The sequence below is a fragment of the Patella vulgata genome, chromosome 3 (assembly GCF_932274485.2).
Source record: "Patella vulgata chromosome 3, xgPatVulg1.2, whole genome shotgun sequence".
NCBI classification, from domain to species: Eukaryota; Metazoa; Mollusca; class Gastropoda; family Patellidae; genus Patella; species Patella vulgata.
Genome location: NC_065881.2, coordinates 396,118 through 416,057, shown reverse-complemented (window position 1 = coordinate 416,057; position 19,940 = coordinate 396,118). Strand labels below are relative to the sequence as shown.

Genomic DNA, 19,940 nt, shown 5'->3' with positions numbered 1-19,940 from the left:
GTGTGCTATGGGGGAAATTTTGCCCGGGCAGCGGCACTATGACCTACTCAACTCCAACTGACAAGGGATCTTTTACGTGCACGCCAATGTATACACGGTTTTTTCGTTCCATCCGATCGACTAGACAGCTGTCCTTCTCAGACCCTCCGTCCTGCACCACTGACAAGGGGAAACCACGCCGGAAGCTCTGGCATATAAAGCTCAGACATAAAAGCAAACCGTCTATAACCCTTGTAAAAATATAAAGGAAGTGACATGCACACAAAAAGATACCCTAATGGACAAGATCTTTGTATACTCTTCAAAAAAAACGTTCTCAATCGCCATAACTCTAGAAATTATTGACGGAAATTGCTGAAATTCAATAGACCTGTTCCACAAATATTTAAACGATGCATATAAATTTCATTCATATCGGATGATAACTTTCATCAATCGACAAGGTTTAACAAAGTGAAACAAGGGAAATAACTCTAGAAGTAATTATTGTAAATTGCTGAAATTCAATAGGCTTCTTCGTCTCACTAATTTAAATAATGCATATAAATTTCAGAAAGATCGGATAACTTTTGGAGTTAGAGTGTTCACAAGGTTCAATAAAGTGAAACAAGGGAGATAACTCTAGACGTAATAAACAGTAGACGTAATAAACGTGAATTATTGAAATTAAATAGGCTTCTTCATCTCACTAATGTTAACAACATATATCAATTTTAAAACAAATTGGATGATAACTTTTGGCGTTAGAGCGTTCACAAGAAATTGTGGACGATGGACGGACGGACAGACGGACGGACCGACGGCAATATACGTATAAAAATGGTTCAGAGTGTCGTCCATAATATCCAGGCACTTTTGAGCAAAAAATAGGTTACATGCCCTTGTTTTGAAATTAGTCTCGCTTAATCAGTCTACTGACCATTCGCCGTCTGATTGACAGGCCGGAATAATCAAGACTGCTTTTTTTACGAAATATGGCAGAAAGCAGGAACAAGAAATTGAATTTAGAAACACGCACGGTAGGCAACTCAACAAATGTCACCCGAATGACTAGACAGGTGTCACCCCCAAAGTGGAACCCACAGAAGATGATTATTGGGGAAGATGGTACCTCAACTGGAAGCAGAGCTACTACAGCAAAAACTGACCCATGGGGACAACCCCGGGTTAACATGAATATTGGGAAGATCTTTTAGAAAATAAAAGATTTATTCAACTTGAGGAATTAATATAACAATGTAATAAATTACAGAGAATTTTAAAACCTGCACAAAATACAGAACATTATAATCATATAACTAATGGAGAGGAGAGGGAAAAAAATAATACACCACTTGAACCATACTAGAATAAAATTACATCCTACAATTTGTTGCATTCATTAAATTAGCACTTTTTAGTATTAATATAAGCTGGCACAAAAAAATTTAAAGGTAAAAGAATTAAAGAGAAATATAATAAATGCACAAGACGATAAAAAGAAGAAAAACATAAAATATCAGCTGAATAAATAGATCTTCAGTTTGTTTATACAATTCACAATTCCTTTAGAAAACATTCAGATTTCATAAACCTTGATGTTCAAGACAATAGCCACTATCAAATAGTCACAAGTTTAAATAGAGATTTGAATTTTAATCAAAATCTCCATGGAGACAATCAAATCACATACATGTAGTAGTAACTGGCCGAATTCACTAGACTAGTAAATCTGGGTAATATCCTCACATGAACTTGTAACCATTGGTAACACGGTTTGTGGTGTCGACAATATTGGAATATCTACGTCTAACCAACTCTATCTTCATCTCTTCATATAATTACCCGGAACAAACTCGGGGGCTTCTGGGTTCAGACTACTGTTCTTCACCAACTGTAAACACATAGAAAACTGGGGTTTAGGGAGTTGGCAAGAGGTAGGCATTTAGTCATTCAAAACAAAAGTACAATTTTTATGGATACACTACTTGATTTATTACTATTACTATGTAACATTTTGCCGAGGATATTTTCATCTTTATCATGCCAGTTCACTTCTACGACTACTACACTCCGCGACCATGTATCGTGCCAGTAAATTTAAACATACATTATGCAAGAGCTAAATCTGTCTATTGCATGTCTTTCTTTAGGCCTGAAATGTTATCTAAATTATTAATTAGACATTAATTAACTTATCCAGACCATAATCAACTTTCAATGGCATAGCTAGCCTGCGATGTTAATTGGATTAGGTTCCGATTTGATGTTCGACTTCCATTTTATAAAAATTTAACCCTTCTTGGTGTATTTTCAGAGCATCGACTACCTTTTGTATTTGCATCAGTGCAAATCAAATTTCCATTTATTATTCAAATTTTTACCAAATTCACTTAATTTTCATCAATGATACAGAGACTCTGCCAGGAATCTAAAAACTTTTTGAAACCAACCGACCGGGCATAAAATTGACCCACCCCACTCTGTTTCTCAATTTTTTTTCAAATATTACTTTATTACTTTGAGATTATTTGACTTGTGTTTCACTAATTATGACGCCATTTACGACATCATGACACCATTTACGACCTATTTACGGCAAATACACAAATTTAAAGACCGTAGAATTGTAAAATGAATAGACCTACACAATTTCTAAATATAAATAAACAAAATACCAATACTTCTTTCTTTAAACTAATTTGGGATGATAGAGACTACTACGGCACACAAAAATAAATTCTGCCGTGGCAGACATGGTTTGCGTCGGTTTTTACCATGACTTTGCTGTTTGCCATGGTAAATTTTGAGCGCTAGGTTTGTGTACAGAGAAGTACAAAGGGGTTTAAATATGACTGGGTGGCTTTCATAGATTTTTTCTTTGTGCTGGGAGGCAAAAAATAGTGCCCGGCGTGGCTACATCCCTGCATCCATGAATACAATCGCCACTTTACAGTCTTCTGACATGTATAAACAACGAAATATAGATCTGTATTTAAATCAGATTGATAGTTGTTCAACATACTTTTTTTTAAAAAAATCTGAAGAGCGAGAGAGAAATGGGATTTAACGTCCACTTGTCACAAACTAGGTCATTTTGGGACTAACATATGGTTGAATTTTATTTCAATAATTCGCTTGTGCGTAGGGGTCTTTAGCAGTGGGAGGAAACCGGAGGACCCGAGAAAACCCACGAGGTTGGACAGACGACCCTCCTCCTTGTCACGTACAACCGGGGAATCAAAACCACGCCAGTTGACTCAATGACAGACCTTTCGATACAGCACGCACGTGCTAACCATTCGGCCATCCAATCCCCCTGGCTAAAAGTTAACAGCACACTGCACTTGTTTCACCAGTTTGCTTCAACCAACCCCAGTATCATTATCTTAATTCGACTTACCTCCTCCTTTTTAGGATTTTCTCGCATATTGAACCGTTTCATAGTGTCCTCCAGATTAGCCAGATTGTTGTTGTATATATATTGTTGTTGGTTGTTATGGTGATGGGGTGGTGGCTGCTGGTTGTTATGGTGATGGGGTAGAAGCTGCTGGGGCTGATATGAGGAATAATTGTTGTTATTAGTATTACTACTATGGGATGGACCATTCTCCTCGGCCATCATCTCTTCAAAACACGCCTCGATGAATGCTTCTTCCCATAATTCCTCCTCAACCTGATAAATAAAATTCAAATGTTATTTTTTACCATAGCAGTGGGAGGAAACTGGAGGACCCGGAGAAAACCCATGAGGTTGGACAGACGACCCTACTCCTTGTCACGTACAACCTAAGGTCTGCCATTAAGTCAACTGGTGTGGTTTTGTAGGATCATCTGTCCAACCTCGTGGGTTTTCTCCAGGTCCTCCGGTTTCCTTTCACTGTTAAAGACCCTTGCGCATAAGCGAATTATCAAAATAAAAGTGAACCATGTGTTAGTTCCAAAATGACCTGTTCTGTACCGAGTGGATGTTAAACCACATTTCTTTTTTTTGTTTTTGCCATTTTCCGAAAAATGAAAATAGTACATGAAGGCTTTAATAGCAGCTCAAGACGTACCATTTGTCGTAATACATCACGAATGGCCGTGACGTCATGTTGCGTCACTTCATTCTGAAATTTGACAATGTCGGCATTATAGCCATTATGTTTGATTTTATCTTTTACTTTTAAAACATAAATGACGGAATATATTCCTTATATATACATTGTATATAGCTGTCAATTTATGAATAAAATGTTATTTTCATGTCTTTTATTCACTAAATCACAGAGCGTGACATAGTAGCATACGTTGTCCGTCAGTCTGTCAATAGCCGAAATGGGGTCTATTTAATTGTACAAAGTAAATGTCGGTCTTTGCCACAAGAGGCTTACTACTTTAGTCTGGGCCTAGTAAATACTAATTCCGTTAGTCATGTCTTGTTTAATGAAAACTAGCCTACTGAGATTATTTTTCATTAGTTCCTGTTTGTGATAAATCAAGATGCAATGTACTGGTCCTATCAAGTCTGTACTGCAGAACGAACTCCTCATGTGGGTGTCCAGAGTATTTAATCTATCTCTGAACATTCTCTCTCACCGAAGTTGTTGATATGCATAAACTAACAAGGGGGCCATTTTGTCAAAAATACATGAAAAATTCCAATACAGTGAAAGCTGTTGTATGTTTTACCATAAAAGTTATGAAGCTGTTGTATGTTTTACGATAAAAGTTATGAATTTCTTAAGTTACGAATTTTGAGTGAAACGCGACTTTTACGTAAGTTTACTTTACAATAATCTTAAGCAAATGTTTCCTCATACATGTAAGTTCCTTTGTGAAACTGACCCACAACTTTATAACAGCAGAAGATCGTCTAGACAAAGAAACTTCATAAAGCAGTCTGGACAAAGGAACTGACCTACAACTTTATACGAAATTGGTGAAAGTGAACATAATTATAAATAGTATTATAAAGCAGCCATTTTTTGTTTTTGCTTAATGCCAACCCATAAAATTGTATGCTGTTCTTCAAGGGAAGAGATGTGTATCAACATAATTAATCCAAAGATTGGTTAATCCCTAATTAATCCAGTGATTAGTTAAACTCTAACTAATCCAGTCATTGGTTAATCCCTAATGAATCCAGTGATTGGTTAATCCCTAATTAATCCAGTGATCGTCTAACCCCTAATTAATCCAGTAACTGGCTAATCCTAACTAAGTACTTCACGTTCTTGTTAGCTATAATAAACCAGAAAAAGATTAATCCATATTTTTTTATAGTTGTATTAATCCAGATTTTATTGTAAGATTATTTTAATAATCACCGTTCAGCAATTTGTTTATACATACTTGGAGTCAAAGGTTAAAAACACTGAATGTTCCCAACTTCTGGTAGCCACGGTTGTCCAGTGAATAAGGCACTAGACTTACCAACCAGTAGGTTCGGGGTTTGAGTACCCTTCACCTGCGCAGGATGTGACAAAACAAGGTCCGGTGTACATGTTGATGGTTGTCATTTGATTCAAGAATAGGACACAGTGCCACTGTTCAGACCAAATTAACCCCTTTAACACTGTCAAATACAGGGACGATGTTACACATATTTTCAAATCAAAAATGAAACAAGGTTATTAGGTCAATAATTTACCTGTCTATCAAATTCTTCTAGCTCCTCCCCCATCCACATATACTCTGAGAAATCAACCTCTCCATTGGTTGGTATTTCTCCCTCGTTTGCTTCCAGCAATGGCTGTGGTGTACGCATGTTCATCTCCTTTAGTCTAAAGCAAAAATAAGAATCAAAATTAATCCTCAATTTTTGAAATCACTACCTTTTGTTTTTCGGGACTAACACTAACATACGATCAATGTTATGTCTACATAGATACTACGACAGCCATACAGTAACTGTTTCAGCTCTGAATATAGGTCTTATTACACTCGCTATGTAGCCTACATGTACATTCAGGAATTGTCCTATTGACTCCTCGTCAAAAGTTTTTCAGTTCTCATTAAATTTTACTGTGCAACTTTTTTCGTCAGTACGTGTAAATGCCTGTACAATGTAAAGGAAATGAAATGTTGTTTTATGGCATGTCAGCTCCAACTGGGCTATATTGCACCAAACATATGGTGAAATATACGAGACGGGCCAATGTAAAGGAACATTTTAGTGAGAAAATAAGACCTCACTTACCTGGCTAGAGTCAGTATGTACAACACAATGACTCGATAGGCCGGTTCCTGAACGTACAGGGTGAGTAACGGGTAATGTAACAAATATTTATTCCAAGAATTAATATAGTTTGGTAGAAGGAACGAAACTATTTCAAGGGCAGCGAGGGGATAACACTAACATAATGAATGCCAGACGAATGGATTCCTTCACACTGATCAGCAGTGAATATTCGCTAGGCCGCTACAATCACAGATAAGGATAACATTGATGCGACTTAATGAGTCCCAAATATTAACTTTTTTCTCTGACAAATTAAACATGAAAACATTTTTTTTTTAAAATTAGAAAGACGTTTGAAGTATATGTAGGTAAAAATTATTAACTATTTTAGAGTAAATGGATATTAAAATTAAAATGAGTAAAAGGCGCCATTCTACGCGAACCAGTAACGTCTTATGTAAAAAATACACGCGGTATTGAGCCAATGATTGACTTCCTGTGATGTGACGTCATATGTTGAAACCAGTCATCTATTACAGAGCTATAAGTATAAGAAGACTTTCGCAATACCTCAGTGAAGCAGATTGGAATTCCTTACGGACTATTTTTCACCATGATTATTTATTTATTGTTGCCAAAGGGATAATTTCTCACCATTGATAATGTATACTGACCTGAGACCAATTGATAATTGAAAATTTTTAAAATTCTACTTGAAAATAATGTTGAATTATTATAAACTTGTGTTGGATATGGCGAGAGATTTTCCTTTTGGCGAAAAATAAAGAAACATAGTAAAAAATAGTCAGTAAGGATTCCAAAGTAAAATAGCCAGCGATCATGTTTATCCGACTCCTTTTTCTATTTCCATCACTTCTAGTTCTACATTCCACCGCTTTTACATTTTAGGATTAAGGGTTAGGGTCATGTATTTAAGATTAAAACCTATAAACTCAGGGTTAGGGGTTTAAGATTAAAACCAATGAGAATGAGGAAGACAAAATCTTCAACAACAATGAAATATTGAGACTCTAAAATGGGAGTCACATCAAACATGAATGCCAAATAGCCTTAACAATTACAAAGGTGGGGAGGAGCGGTGTTTTATCGTATTTTCATATTGCAGCTATATAGGGATTAGGGACGAATAGGAATGACCGATCAGAGACTGTCCCTAAGAAAATATTATGGCTTATCCTTCAGCCCACACCATTTGTCCCAATTTCTAAATAAATAGGTTAAAGACTATCTAGAATAAAAAAGGTCAAAGTGAACATTTTAAGTCAAAGTAATTTAGCCATGGTCAAACAACACAAATTTCCATACCTCAAAACTCCCGTCGCCATTATAACTTCAACAATATGTTAGGAATTTAAAAAGACACACTTCGCATGAAAAAAGCGAGTCTCGAAGCCAACTCAAGAATGAGTAATTTTGGGGTCACTCAACTGTAACTTCCGACGTAAACAAAAGATTTCCTGCAACGAAATTCGCCTTAAAATGTGTATCGCTCCAGTAAAAACGTTGCTAACCGCTTCGATAATTAATTTAACTTTCAAGGGGTGGTCGTGCAATGAAGGCAATCAGCACTAAGTTGATTTGAATTGTGGCTTTACCTTCGCTTCTTTGCTTGTTTTTCTTTCTTTCAGCTTCACCGACTCTTTACTCACCGTTATATTACTACGCCAGTATTCGTCATACAAAAGAAATCGCATGTTCGGTCAACATCTCCACCAGACTCATCACCGCTATATTCTGAAATTATAACCCAATGTTCAACCATGGTAAAATGAATGTTTCCTTTGGCTAATAATGAACAATTTGTCATTTAATTATTGTTTTAGCTTGAAATCTGCAAATGTATGAATACATGACGTAGATGTTTTCGGACTACACTTTGTAGACTTTTGTCATTCTTGTCCAGTCGTTGCGTAGTCGTCAACGTGTAGTCTAAGTTAATGGGTCTTTCGTATTTCAACATAGGTCCAAATGGTAAAACACGGCATGTCATGGTGAACTAGATAAAAAAAGAAACCTCACCTCTCAACCCTCCGTGTTTCGAGATAAAAGATGTACTATATAGTTTCACATGACAAAGTACGGTGCTCATCAGATCGAACTTCAATAAGAAAAATGACAATTTTCTCTTCAAAACAACGATTGATTATTGTTATTTATAACATTTCTGCGAACAAACCATCTCTTTTAAATCAAAGCGATAATAGCTGGCTTCATAGGCGTAGGAGCCGGGGGGGGGGGGCAAAAATTTTTATTTTCGGGCAATGAAAAATTTAGAGAAATTTAACGTTTAGAGAAAAAATATAACTAACTTATTTCTATGAGATCCACACTGCCCGAAAAGTATTTTTAGCAAGAAGGGCGGGAGGTGCAGTAATTTCTGATATCCAGATTGAATTGTTGTTCCGGCAATTCGCGAGTGTCAAAAAGCGCGAAAACCCCCACACTTATCAGTAGTGAATATTCGCTAGGCCAAAACCCATGACAGGGGGTGTTGGGCCCCCCCCCCCATATTTGTTAAAATGGAACGGAGTAGATATATACTATTTCCAATTAATGTAAGCCCTGCGGGGCCCCTATATACACCCTGCGGGGCCCCTATATTCACCCTGACCAGTACACCTCCCCCTATATTTATATTAACCCTGACCAGTAAATCTCTTTGGCGTATTTAATGATTCAGCATAGAATTGAGACGGGGTAGCCGGATACTGGTACTACCACTAACCATGAATACCATCAGTAGCCACATATTCTATGAAATATATTAAACTTCCGTGTCAGCCATTATAAAGATACGGCCTATAGTATAGTTATATAGAAACATCGTAAAATAGGATGGAATAACTTACTTGAATCTTGTATTATTGAATTCATGATGGCCAACCTTATCTTGTCATAATAAACTAGAAGATTTCTCTATCGTCTGTTAAGTTGGTTTTTCTTATCAGGCTTCACACGCGTCTGTGGTTTGCTCTTATAACAACGCAATATTTCCTAGAATACGCAACGCCCCACTACTTTCGCTTTCTTGGTTGATTCATCGTAAACCTATGCCAGCCGTACTACGTCATAATATTTGCCATGCACCACTGTAAGTTTAGCACACTGATCAGCAGTGAATTTTCGCTAGGCCGCTACAATCACTGATAAGGATGACATCGATGCGACTTAATGAGTCCCAAATATTAACTTTTTTCTTCCGTCAAATTAAATTCTAAAACATTGTTTTCTTTTATTAGAAAAATAAATAAAGACGTTTGTATTATTTGTGGGTAAAAATCATTTCCTATTTAGTGTAAATGGGTATTAAAATAAGTAAAATTCACCATTTAGCCCGAATCAGTAACGTCTTATGTAAACAATGCACGCGCTATTGAGCCAATGATTGACGCCGCGCGATATGACGTCACGTGTCTAAACAGGCATCTGTTACAGAGATATTAGAAGATCTCTGTGAAATAGATTGTAAGTTTAGGTCTGATTTCGGATTAGACATAGTTACGTACTTAAAGATCAACTGTTCGAGTCGGAAAACTTGGCCGGTGAACGTCAGCAGCAGTCGACACTCGGCAAACCTCGACAGATTCCGTTACCCTACATCTAGCCTCGGCTGTATGACGGTAAATGATATGTACCTACGCCTATACAATTGCGATGCGGCACCGATTTACTTATTAGGAAAACTTGCCGCTTTTAACAGTTATCAAAATTGCGTCGTTCGAAGCGTGTGTAGAATTTTTAGTGCAAAGTTGTCCTTGTTTGAAGAAAATCGGAAAAACTTGAAAGAAAAACAGCTTCAGACTATGAAATATTTGTATGATAAAACAAAACGTTTTTCAAAGACGTCGTCATGGGCAACGTTGTTGGTAATCCGGGAACTTGAAAGTAGTTCCAATGGCGGAATTCGTCATACAGCCGAGGCTAGATGTAGGGTTCTGGAATCTGCTGAGGTTTGCCGAGTGCAGAAGTCGACAATCACTCAAAAGTATCAATGGTGATTGCCACGCGTAGGCGTGTTTAGCAGTGAGATGAAAATGAAGATATCCCACGAGGTTAGACAGGGGACGCTACTCCTTGTCACCTAATGTCACTGATTTACACGCATACATATAAAACAAAAAAAACGCCTCTTACTACATTTCACGTAAATGAATTTCTCACATTTATATTTCATGTAACACATGGCTTGCCATTGTATTATCAATAGTAGGCCTATTATACAACGTTTGAGAAATATTCCATTATTGTTTTTCATTGTGAATAAAGTTTGTATCACTACCGACCTAGGACTGTACAGCTCAGTGTACCCTAAAGGTAGACCCGGACCCATTCACTTGATCTGATGTACCTTTGTTGTTTGTCATGCCTGTATATTGTATTGTGTCTTGTCCGTTGATTTGTCTTGTGTCATTGTTTGTCTGTGGTGTCCGTGTATTTGTTTCGTGTAAATGTTTGTGTGTGGTGCAGTCCTCCTGTACTTACTATTACATATGAATAAAAATTATATTTCATCTGATTTTACATGTCTCATCACTAGGTCCTTATTTACAATCAGGTGGAGTTGACCTCTGACCTTCTATCAACAATCATTGGTAAATGTTTGTACAATTCAAAATCATCACAAGGAAGCATTCCACAAACTAACAAATGAAATGGGGTTTAACGTCCTACTGTTCTGCTCCCGATGGGCTAATGAAGACTGGTGTACGCCATACAGTGTGCTATGAGGGAAATTTTGCCCGGGCAGCGGCGCTACGGCTTACTCTTATATCGAATTCCAACTGTCAAGGGATCTTTTACGTGCACGCCAATATGTACGCGGGGTCTCGGTGTTCGCCCATCCGAACGACTATACATTGTCTTGCCAGATCCTCTATCCTGCGTCTGTGACAAGGAGGGAACCGCACCGGAAAATCCTGATGAATTTCTCTACCAGCACGGGGATCGAACATGTGACCTAGGTTTGCGAGTCAACCTCTTCCTCACTGAGTCACCGCGGCTCGTCGCTCGCCGGACAGAACAAAGCCAAGATAGTTTACATCGCCGGGCTGGACACAACACAGATAATATACATCACCGGGCAGGACTCAGCCCAGATAATATACATCACCGGGCAGGACACAACACAGATAATATCACCGGGCAGGCCACAACACAGATAATATACATCGCCGGGTAGAGGACACAACCCAGATAATATCCCTGAAAATCCTGGCGCCATTCCTGAAAAATGGCTAATACACTGTGGATTGTTTTAAAGACAGTTGGAAAGTTTTTATTAATGGCACAGCCTCAGTGATTATATTCTGTCTAAGAAATGCCACAAACTCTGTAGAAGATGACTGACCTTTAATGTCACGTGCAGTATAGGTCTACGTGTGACGTGACGTGCCTTTTACCCAGTTTACGCCTTCGCCTATTATTTTATGTAGATGTACTCATGAAGACTAAAACAGAAACTATTTTATATCAAGATATACTCCCGACACATTTATTCTTCTGCTAATAATGTGTTGATAATTTAAAAGTTGTTTTGGAACAAGTTAATGTTGAGAGAGGTTATTAACTGGATGGCGGGATTTGTGTTGAAGTTTATTAACCAGCCCCGGTGTCGTCTGTTTCAGTGATATTTACCAGCAAGTGAATATTTACTGGTAGTTAGTTTGTTAATTATTTAACGAGAAACTTTATCCCCAATGTAAATCAATCTTCTCTACTCCAGCTTAAGACACCCAACTCTTGTTTGAGATAGATGAAGCATATAACAGTGGTCATCCATATAACAGTGGTCATACATATAACAGTGGTCATCCATATAACAGTGGTCATACATATAACCAACATTTGATTGACCAGGCCCCGAGTTCACTTAAACATTTACTCAACTTTCAATCACTTTTTATGAAAGAAATTAAACCAGAAACACAAAACTGTGCACATAGTTTGTTATTGATGTAGTTCATACATTAAAACAATAAAAGTTTTATAAAGTTTTAAAAGTTTTAAGTTTTATATCTTAACTTAAGTCTGGAAATGCGCAGAGGAGTCTGGGACCTCTAAAGGCGGGTAGACAGACCAAAGTAAAGGCACTTTGGGACAGGGTCAGTCGGGAAAGAATAGGTTTTGTGGGGAATTATAATTCAGACCTAGAGATACACAAATGCGGCGGTTAAATTTTCAAAATTTTCTCATTGAGCGCGAGACGTACCCCCATACCCCACGACGATTGATTGGTTGTTTTGGATTCAGGTAAGTCACCTAAGGTAGGCTATAAAGGGCCACATTGAAGTTCTTGTATTCATGGACTGGAATAGCAGGAAAACGCGTATATATATAAATATATCTTATATGTCTAGATTTATCTTGGTAAGAGGACACCACTGAAACACCTTTCATTAATGGCTTCTAGTTATTAAATAATATAAAAGTCACACCATGATCTAAATGTATAAACAATGAATTGCACCAACCATAAATTTATCATTGATGTTATACATACATATACAATTTCACATACCGTCTTCTTTATATTAGGGTATCACGTGGCTAAGTGGGTAAGACGCTAGCTCGCTAGCCTGGAGGTCGGGTGTTCGATCCCTGCATTGGCCGAGAAAGTTCATCCAGATTTTCCGGCGTGGTTCTCCCTTGTCAGTGATGCAGGACGGAGGGCCTGACAAGGACAGCTGTCTAATCCTTCGGATGAGACGAAAAACCGAGGTCCCGTGTATACATTGGAATGCACGTAAAAGATCCCTTGGCAGTTGGAATTCGATATAAGTGTAGGCGATAGTGCCGCTGTCCGTGCAAAATTTCTCTCATAGCACACTGTATGGCGTATGCCCGTCTCCATTAGCCCAGTATAGGAGCAGAACTGTAGGACGTTAAACCCCATTTAATTTCTTAATGCTAGGTTCTTACTATCACGATTGGAACCAGGAAAACGAATTTGCGGCCGTCAAATTTACTCTCGCAGACGACCAGCACCGCCTTCTTTGACCCGAATTTTTTTCGGTCGTTTTAGGTTCTTTGTTTCGACATTTTTAATACGGTTCTAAATGCGGAATTGGGATAATACGTGGCTTCAAACCGAAATCAGAGACAATTCGATACCAGCCACACTCAGTCGATCACCAACAGCGTCAATTGATTTCCTGCCACACTGAGGTTAAGGGACAACAAACAAGAGGGATTGGTCGATAGTATGTACCTTGAACACGATTGGGTTTTAGGTTTGAACAAGAGAACGGCAGCATGAAAATATGGCACAATATTGATATTAGGCCAATGGTAATATGATGACATTGATAGGGGCATTTCCTTGAGCATTTGCGGTAAATTCTTTCGAAAATCGAGGGCACCTTTTCAGAAGAAGGGGAACATTTTCGAAAGGGAGGGCACGTAGCATCACATACCCTGGTAGGTAGAAAGGGAGGGCACGTAGCAACACATACCCTGGTAGGTAGAAAGGGAGGGCACGTAGCAACACATACCCTGGTAGGAAATTCAAGCGTTATGAACCATTACCAGTTTCTTATGTGTTTGCATTTATGAGGCATCAAATCACACAGTGTGTATAATGGGGGGGGGGGGTATCTTTAAGAGTTTGTATCCAGTGAAGGCATCTTTAAGTGTTTGTATCTAGGAAGGCATCTTTAAGTGTTTACACCCGGTAAGGTATCTTTAAGTGCTTGTATCCGGGAAGTAATCGAAATAAAATGAAATGAAATGGAGTTTAACGTCCTACTGGGCTAATGAAGACGGGCATACACCATACAGTGTGCTATGAGGGACATTTTGTGCGGACAGCGGCACTACGGCCTACTCTTATATCGAATTTCAACTGTCAAGGTATCTTTTACGTGCACGCCAATGTGTACACGAGTCCTCGATTTTTCGTCCCGTCCGAACGACTAGACAGCTTTCCTTGTCAGGCCCTCTGTCCTGCATCACTGACATAGAGAGACCACGCCGGAAAATCTGAATGAACTTTCTCAGCCAATACAGGGATCGAACACCCGACCTCCTGGCTAGCGAGCCAGTGTCTTACCCACTTAGTCACGTGATCCCCGGGAGGTAATATTTAGAAAAAGAGCTGAAGGTTCTCGCTGACAGTTAACAATGAAAAGGAAATATGTTAAAAGAATTTCGGTAAAATTAATTACAAAACAGTGTATTCACGATTGTAATAAGCAGATTTAGCTCTTGACTTATTCCCCTTTAAAGTGTCCCACTCGGCAAATCTCAACAGATTCCAGTACCCTACATCTAATCTCTGCTGTATGACAAGGTATACCGTATGACAAAGTCCGCCATTAGAACTACTTTCAAGTTCCCGGATTACAATGGCGTTGTCCATGACGAACAATGACGTCATTGATGACGACGTATTTGAAGAATGTTTTATCTTACAAACTGTTTTGAAGCTGTTTTTCTTTCAAGTCTATCCGATTTTCTTTAGACAAGGGCAAATTTGCACTGAAAATTCTACACACTCTTCGAACGACGCAATTTTGAGAACTTCTTTGTAAACGCGGGCAAGTTTCCCTTATAAGTAAATGTATAGGCGTAGTAGTGAGGTTTAATCAAAATATTGAGTCCAAAAGGTTTGAGGTCTACAATACATATTTTACCCCTATATCATTTTGGAAAGTCAAGTATTAAGTTTTGTAACCTGTGCAAATACCTGGGAGCGCCCCTCCCCCCCCCCCCAAATTTAATTAGAATTAAAATTGAATGTCCATCCACAATTTTCTTGCAGGCTTTAAATACCCAACACTAAGAAACAGAATGCATGGCTTAAGACCACAAAAGGCTGTGCTAATGCTACTTAAGAGCTTAATTAATTAGCACTAATTAATGACTAATTAAAATTTAGAGTCCATAACTGAAACAAAGTCTAAAAGCTAGCTAACCAAGTCAGGAAACCAAAAATACCACTCAAGAGCGACAAAAGTTGAACAAACTTTGCTTAAGACAAGTTCAAAGGTGACAAAAGGGGGGGGGGGGCACATATAATGACGTTTTAAGCGGTTTTGATAAAATTATTTTGTCCGGGATTATTTTCCTTTCTAATACCTTCACTATGAGTTTCACTGCACAAAATGACTGCTTAAGAGCATAAAATGTTGTGCTAATGCTACTTAAGAGTTTATTAATTAGCAGGGGGTTAATGGCCAAATGGTTAGCACATGTGCGTTGCCTCATAAGGTCTGTCATTGAGTCAACTGGCGTGGTTTCGATTCCCCGGTTGTACGTGATAAATAGTAGGGTGGCCTGGCCAACCTCGTGGGTTTTCTCTGGGTCCTCCGGTTTCCTCCCACTTCTAAAGACCCCTAAGCGCAAGCGAATTATTGAATTGAACCATGTTAGTCCAAAAATGACATAGTTTGTGCCTAAAAGCTAGCTGACCAAGTCAGGAGGAAACCTAAAATATCACTTAAGAACGACAAAAGTTTTGAACAAACTTTGATTAAGACTGGTTCAAGGGTGACAAATGGACTAGCTTATGTCGATTGGATCTCTCTTGAATTTGACCTTAGGTTAGGTTTTCGTGAAATACAACAAAAATCATAAATTCAAAAAATCTGGACGATTATGCTTTCAATTTATTTCTGAACAAATTCCAAAAAACGTGAATAAAAAAAGCTAAAAAACGTCATCATCCGATGATGATAATTCACTATCTGATGGTTCATCCAAGCAGTCATCTGATTCATCACTATTATTTAATTCATCTTCATTCTGAATCATGTTGTCAGGTAATTGAGGTCCATCAAACATAATGATTTCGTATTAGTTATCTTGTAATTTCCAACCTGAAGTGGACTGAGGTTCCTGATTAATATGATTGCTGGTAGCATTACCCCACATTCTTGCAACAAATGCAGCCCTTTTTATGTGTGGAATAACCTCTGAGTGGCAAGGTGGTATACAGCAACCATCAACTCCCTTCAATTTATCTAAAAGATTCTTTGAGTTGATTTTTGGTCCATATGACTTTTCCACAACAGAATATCGATAATTGTTTAGAGAAACCTGATCAGTTTTTGACCCATACATTTTGCAAATATAATTATCCAGAACATTGTATGATTGATCAGTTGGTTCTTGACTTGCTAAAAGTGCAAAGGCCCCTTGAAAATCAGTATTTTTTTTCAAGAAATGTGCCAGGCCTTATTTTGCCCTTTCGAACAAATGCAGAAGTGTAGTCGCATCCCGTAAAAGCATGGAACGCAGGCAATGCTCTACACATCTGTATACCCAACACATCAGCAATATCTGAAATGCTGATGTACCTACGGTTATTCTTCCTAGATCCATCCATACTCTGGATTTGTGGATATGATAAAGCATGATAATCATGATATCAGTGTCTGCTGCTCCAATTACAATATTGTTGGCTGATGTACCGATGTTATCAATTGATTTTGCGTGGAGACAAATCCTAGTATCGGCTTCGTAATGATTTGATGACAGAGCCTCGACAGTTTCTCTTCTGATCTCTCCACTGGTGACAAAGAAGTGATAGCCATCTTCCTGAAGACCAACATAGACATATCTCTCACTTGTTAAGTCAATATATTGGGAGTGAGTCCATTCTTCAATCAGGAATACTCGTAAGCTTCTTTTGAATGAAATTGATCCCAGAGCCTCCCCCAAGTTCCTTGGACACCGTTGCTCAGAGCCAGTGATGAAGTAGTCCACAGTCTGTATTCCACGACGATCTCTTTCACAATCCTTTATGGATGGTTCAGCATAGGAATCAAACAAGACATCTATGCAATATTTTGACAATGAACTTACCTGTACAAGAATCATCCTTGCTAAAGCGCCATACGTTGCTGCCTTATTTGAAGGTAATAAATGCAACATGAAGTTCCCATCAACAACACATGCGTCAACCACTTTCTTGTCTTTTTGTCTTTTATTTGATACACATTCATTGCGAAATGTTAGAATTTTCTCCTTCCTAATTACTTGCTGAAACCTTTCCGGATCTTTGATACATTCTTCAGAAAACTGTTTATGCCTTTTATGACCTTCAGCTTGTATCTCTAAAAGGTATTTCTTGACGGAGTCCGAAGTTGCTTTTCCAGTACTGATATTATACAACTCATCTCTTTTTGTTGATTCATCACCAAATGGATTACATGTATCTTGTATCTGTCGAATCAGTTTATCCAAATCATCTTTATTGCGTTTAATTCGGGACGGGCGTAGTTCAGATGTTACATCCTCCATCTTTGTAATCCCTGCCATCTCCTGTAGTTTGTTTACAAATGCAGCTCTCGATGATTTTGTCAACATCCAACGTAAAGGAGCTGCATAGTTATTGGTCATAGCTGATATTCCTGTTAGTCTTGAGGCGGCATCCGCATTAACCGTCTGTTCCAGTGTGAGGTCCAAGGGATGCGACTGAACTGGTGATTTGTTCTGACTGTAAATGCGCCCTGTTCAAGAATGGTAGCAATCCTGGATGTGTGGTTTCAATATTGTAAATATCTAATTGAAACATAGTCAGCCATCAGGCATAATTAACATGGTTTGTCATAAAGAACAAAGCAATGAGAGGAGTTGGGATTGTGCAAATCCTTGGACATCATTCGTTCGAATTGCCCTTTCCAATCTGAGAAAGTAATGAACATAATTAACATACATCAGCCAGAATTGTGCTGTGGGACCATGCTTTCCATGTCTGGTGAGGTCACTGTATTCCATATACTGGCTCTGACAGTCTATGAGCAGATTTGACTCCAGTAGTTTCAAAGCATCTATACTTTCACATTCTTGATTAAACGTTTTAAGTATATCAAGAATTTCAGAGGTATGCTCATATTTATCAAAAAATGAGTTGAAATGAAGGGTTTGGGAAGCCAATGACAAGATTGGGTGCACACGCTTACACCTGTTGAAGTTTTTGCCCTGGAGAACCCCATTTAATGAACCAGATGAAACAATGTCGGCCTCTGTAAGAATATAAGGCCCCCCTGATTTAGCTATAACTTTTCCAAGAGCTTTGAAGAAAGCCATTTCTATGTGGAACGAGCCTAACATAATAAATATGTTGTCATACATCGGACTCTCTGTTGCTTGAATCTGTAGGGCTGGTTTAGCGGCATTCAAATCGTATGTGACTACACCATATTCTTGACCACATTCGAGAGCACAGCGTTGTGTAATATTCAATGTTTCACGAATAACATCCAAATTTTGCATATAACGCACTACCTGTTTCGGTAGTGTATCTTTGCAGAATTTGGAATTGAAGCCTACCAACATTGGGACATTCTCTATACTCATAGAATGGCTAGCCATCCAAACAAAATCTAAAGCCTCGCCCATTTTATTAACATTAGGTGTTGTGGCAGATATGATATCTGTTTTATCATACTCAAATGTGCCCATTTTAGGTTTTTTCCTGTATGATTCTAATGGTACTTCTTCGATACCCAATTTTCTTTTCCGGGATTTCAATTTCTTTGAATCAGAATTTCTTTCAATACTAACAGAAATTTTTGTGATCGCAATTTCGGGATCACACTCATTTTGGTACAAGATACCCATTGTGTCATGTAATGTATCCGCCCCTGACAAAGTGTTTGATAACTCATCATAATTGTCAAATGCTAGCCCCATTGGCATCATCCTGACTGTACCATCAGGGCATACTTCCCCCCTTCTTTCTATGGCTGACCCAATGGCAGTTTCTAGCTCTTCTATATATAATTATAATTAACACAGTGTCCCAGTCTATTTAGAATTGTGACAACCTTTTTACTTCCAGTCATTGATTTTAACGCGACTCCCAAGGAAATGTGTTTGGAAGGTTTTACATGACCATTGTTGATAATATATAGAGCATCTTGACTCGATGATAATGCAACTCGTTTTACTTTTGAGCTATGTGTATCAAGATCTGGGCCACCATACAGAATTCTGAAAAAAGTTCTGGAGGACAAGCTTCACCCCTAACGACATCATCCAGCCTCATATCATCTCCAAATTCTTTTTTCTTGATAGATTTCGTCAGTTTTCGGAGCAGTAGAGCTGCTTTTGTTAGAAGACATTCATCACTTGTGGTATAATCATACGCCACATGAACAACGTCATCTGACATGGATGACGGGAATACTATAACACCAGTTTTTTTACCTAAAGGCGACTGTATCTTGATTCTAGTTTTAAACTTTTGCTGAAGCTTTTGCATGAGATACTGGGCTGTGGAATATGGATCTTGTTGAGAATCTTCACAATAGTTCACGTATCGAGCATAAATGGATGTTAGCAATTCTGGTCTTGAATCAGTCATTACAGACTTTTCTATATATGAGCATATTGCTCCAAAGCTAGTATGGTTATCATTTCCATTCTTAGGTTGATAGATTAATCGTTCAGCAGTGAATAAGTAGGCTCTTTTGCATGAGTGATGGTATTTAGCTTCTTTGGCAATAAGATCAACACCAGATATTTTGGCCATAAGCTTGTCATCTTTGCTTTTTATGGCTGCATTTTGGATGGTCTCTGCTGCTTGTACAGTTTCACATGAGCCCAATACTTCATATGTTCCTTGCTTTCGCTTGCGTACATGATGGCAAAAGATGCATTCTTTGGGAAATACCCCAGTACCAAATGTTTCACTGGCTTCACATCGAGAGCGCAGGTGTTTTGATGTCCCTTGTATTGATTTCTCGGACACACTTTTAGGTACTGCTGTGAAACTGGAATAACATTTTGTGTGGTAACCAGATTCTGGGCCCGGTTCTGAAGGAAGTAG

The 19,940-nt window shown here is 38.3% G+C and overlaps 1 long non-coding RNA gene across 2 annotated transcripts; it reads right to left on the bottom strand.

Annotated features, from left to right (window-relative positions):
* Window positions 1–3,516: 3,516 nt before the first annotated feature.
* LOC126814648 (uncharacterized) lies at window positions 3,517–9,174 on the bottom strand. Of its 2 annotated transcripts, XR_007677694.2 has the most exons (5): window positions 9,016–9,171; window positions 8,186–8,264; window positions 7,762–7,900; window positions 5,615–5,747; window positions 3,517–3,655 (listed from the first exon to the last, which is right to left on the bottom strand). It is a non-coding gene; the product is annotated as an uncharacterized LOC126814648 (long non-coding RNA). The 2 variants fall into 2 exon arrangements; XR_007677693.2 differs by lacking the exon at window positions 8,186–8,264 and having other exon boundaries at window positions 9,016–9,174.
* Between the last annotated feature and the right edge of the window lie 10,766 nt (window positions 9,175–19,940).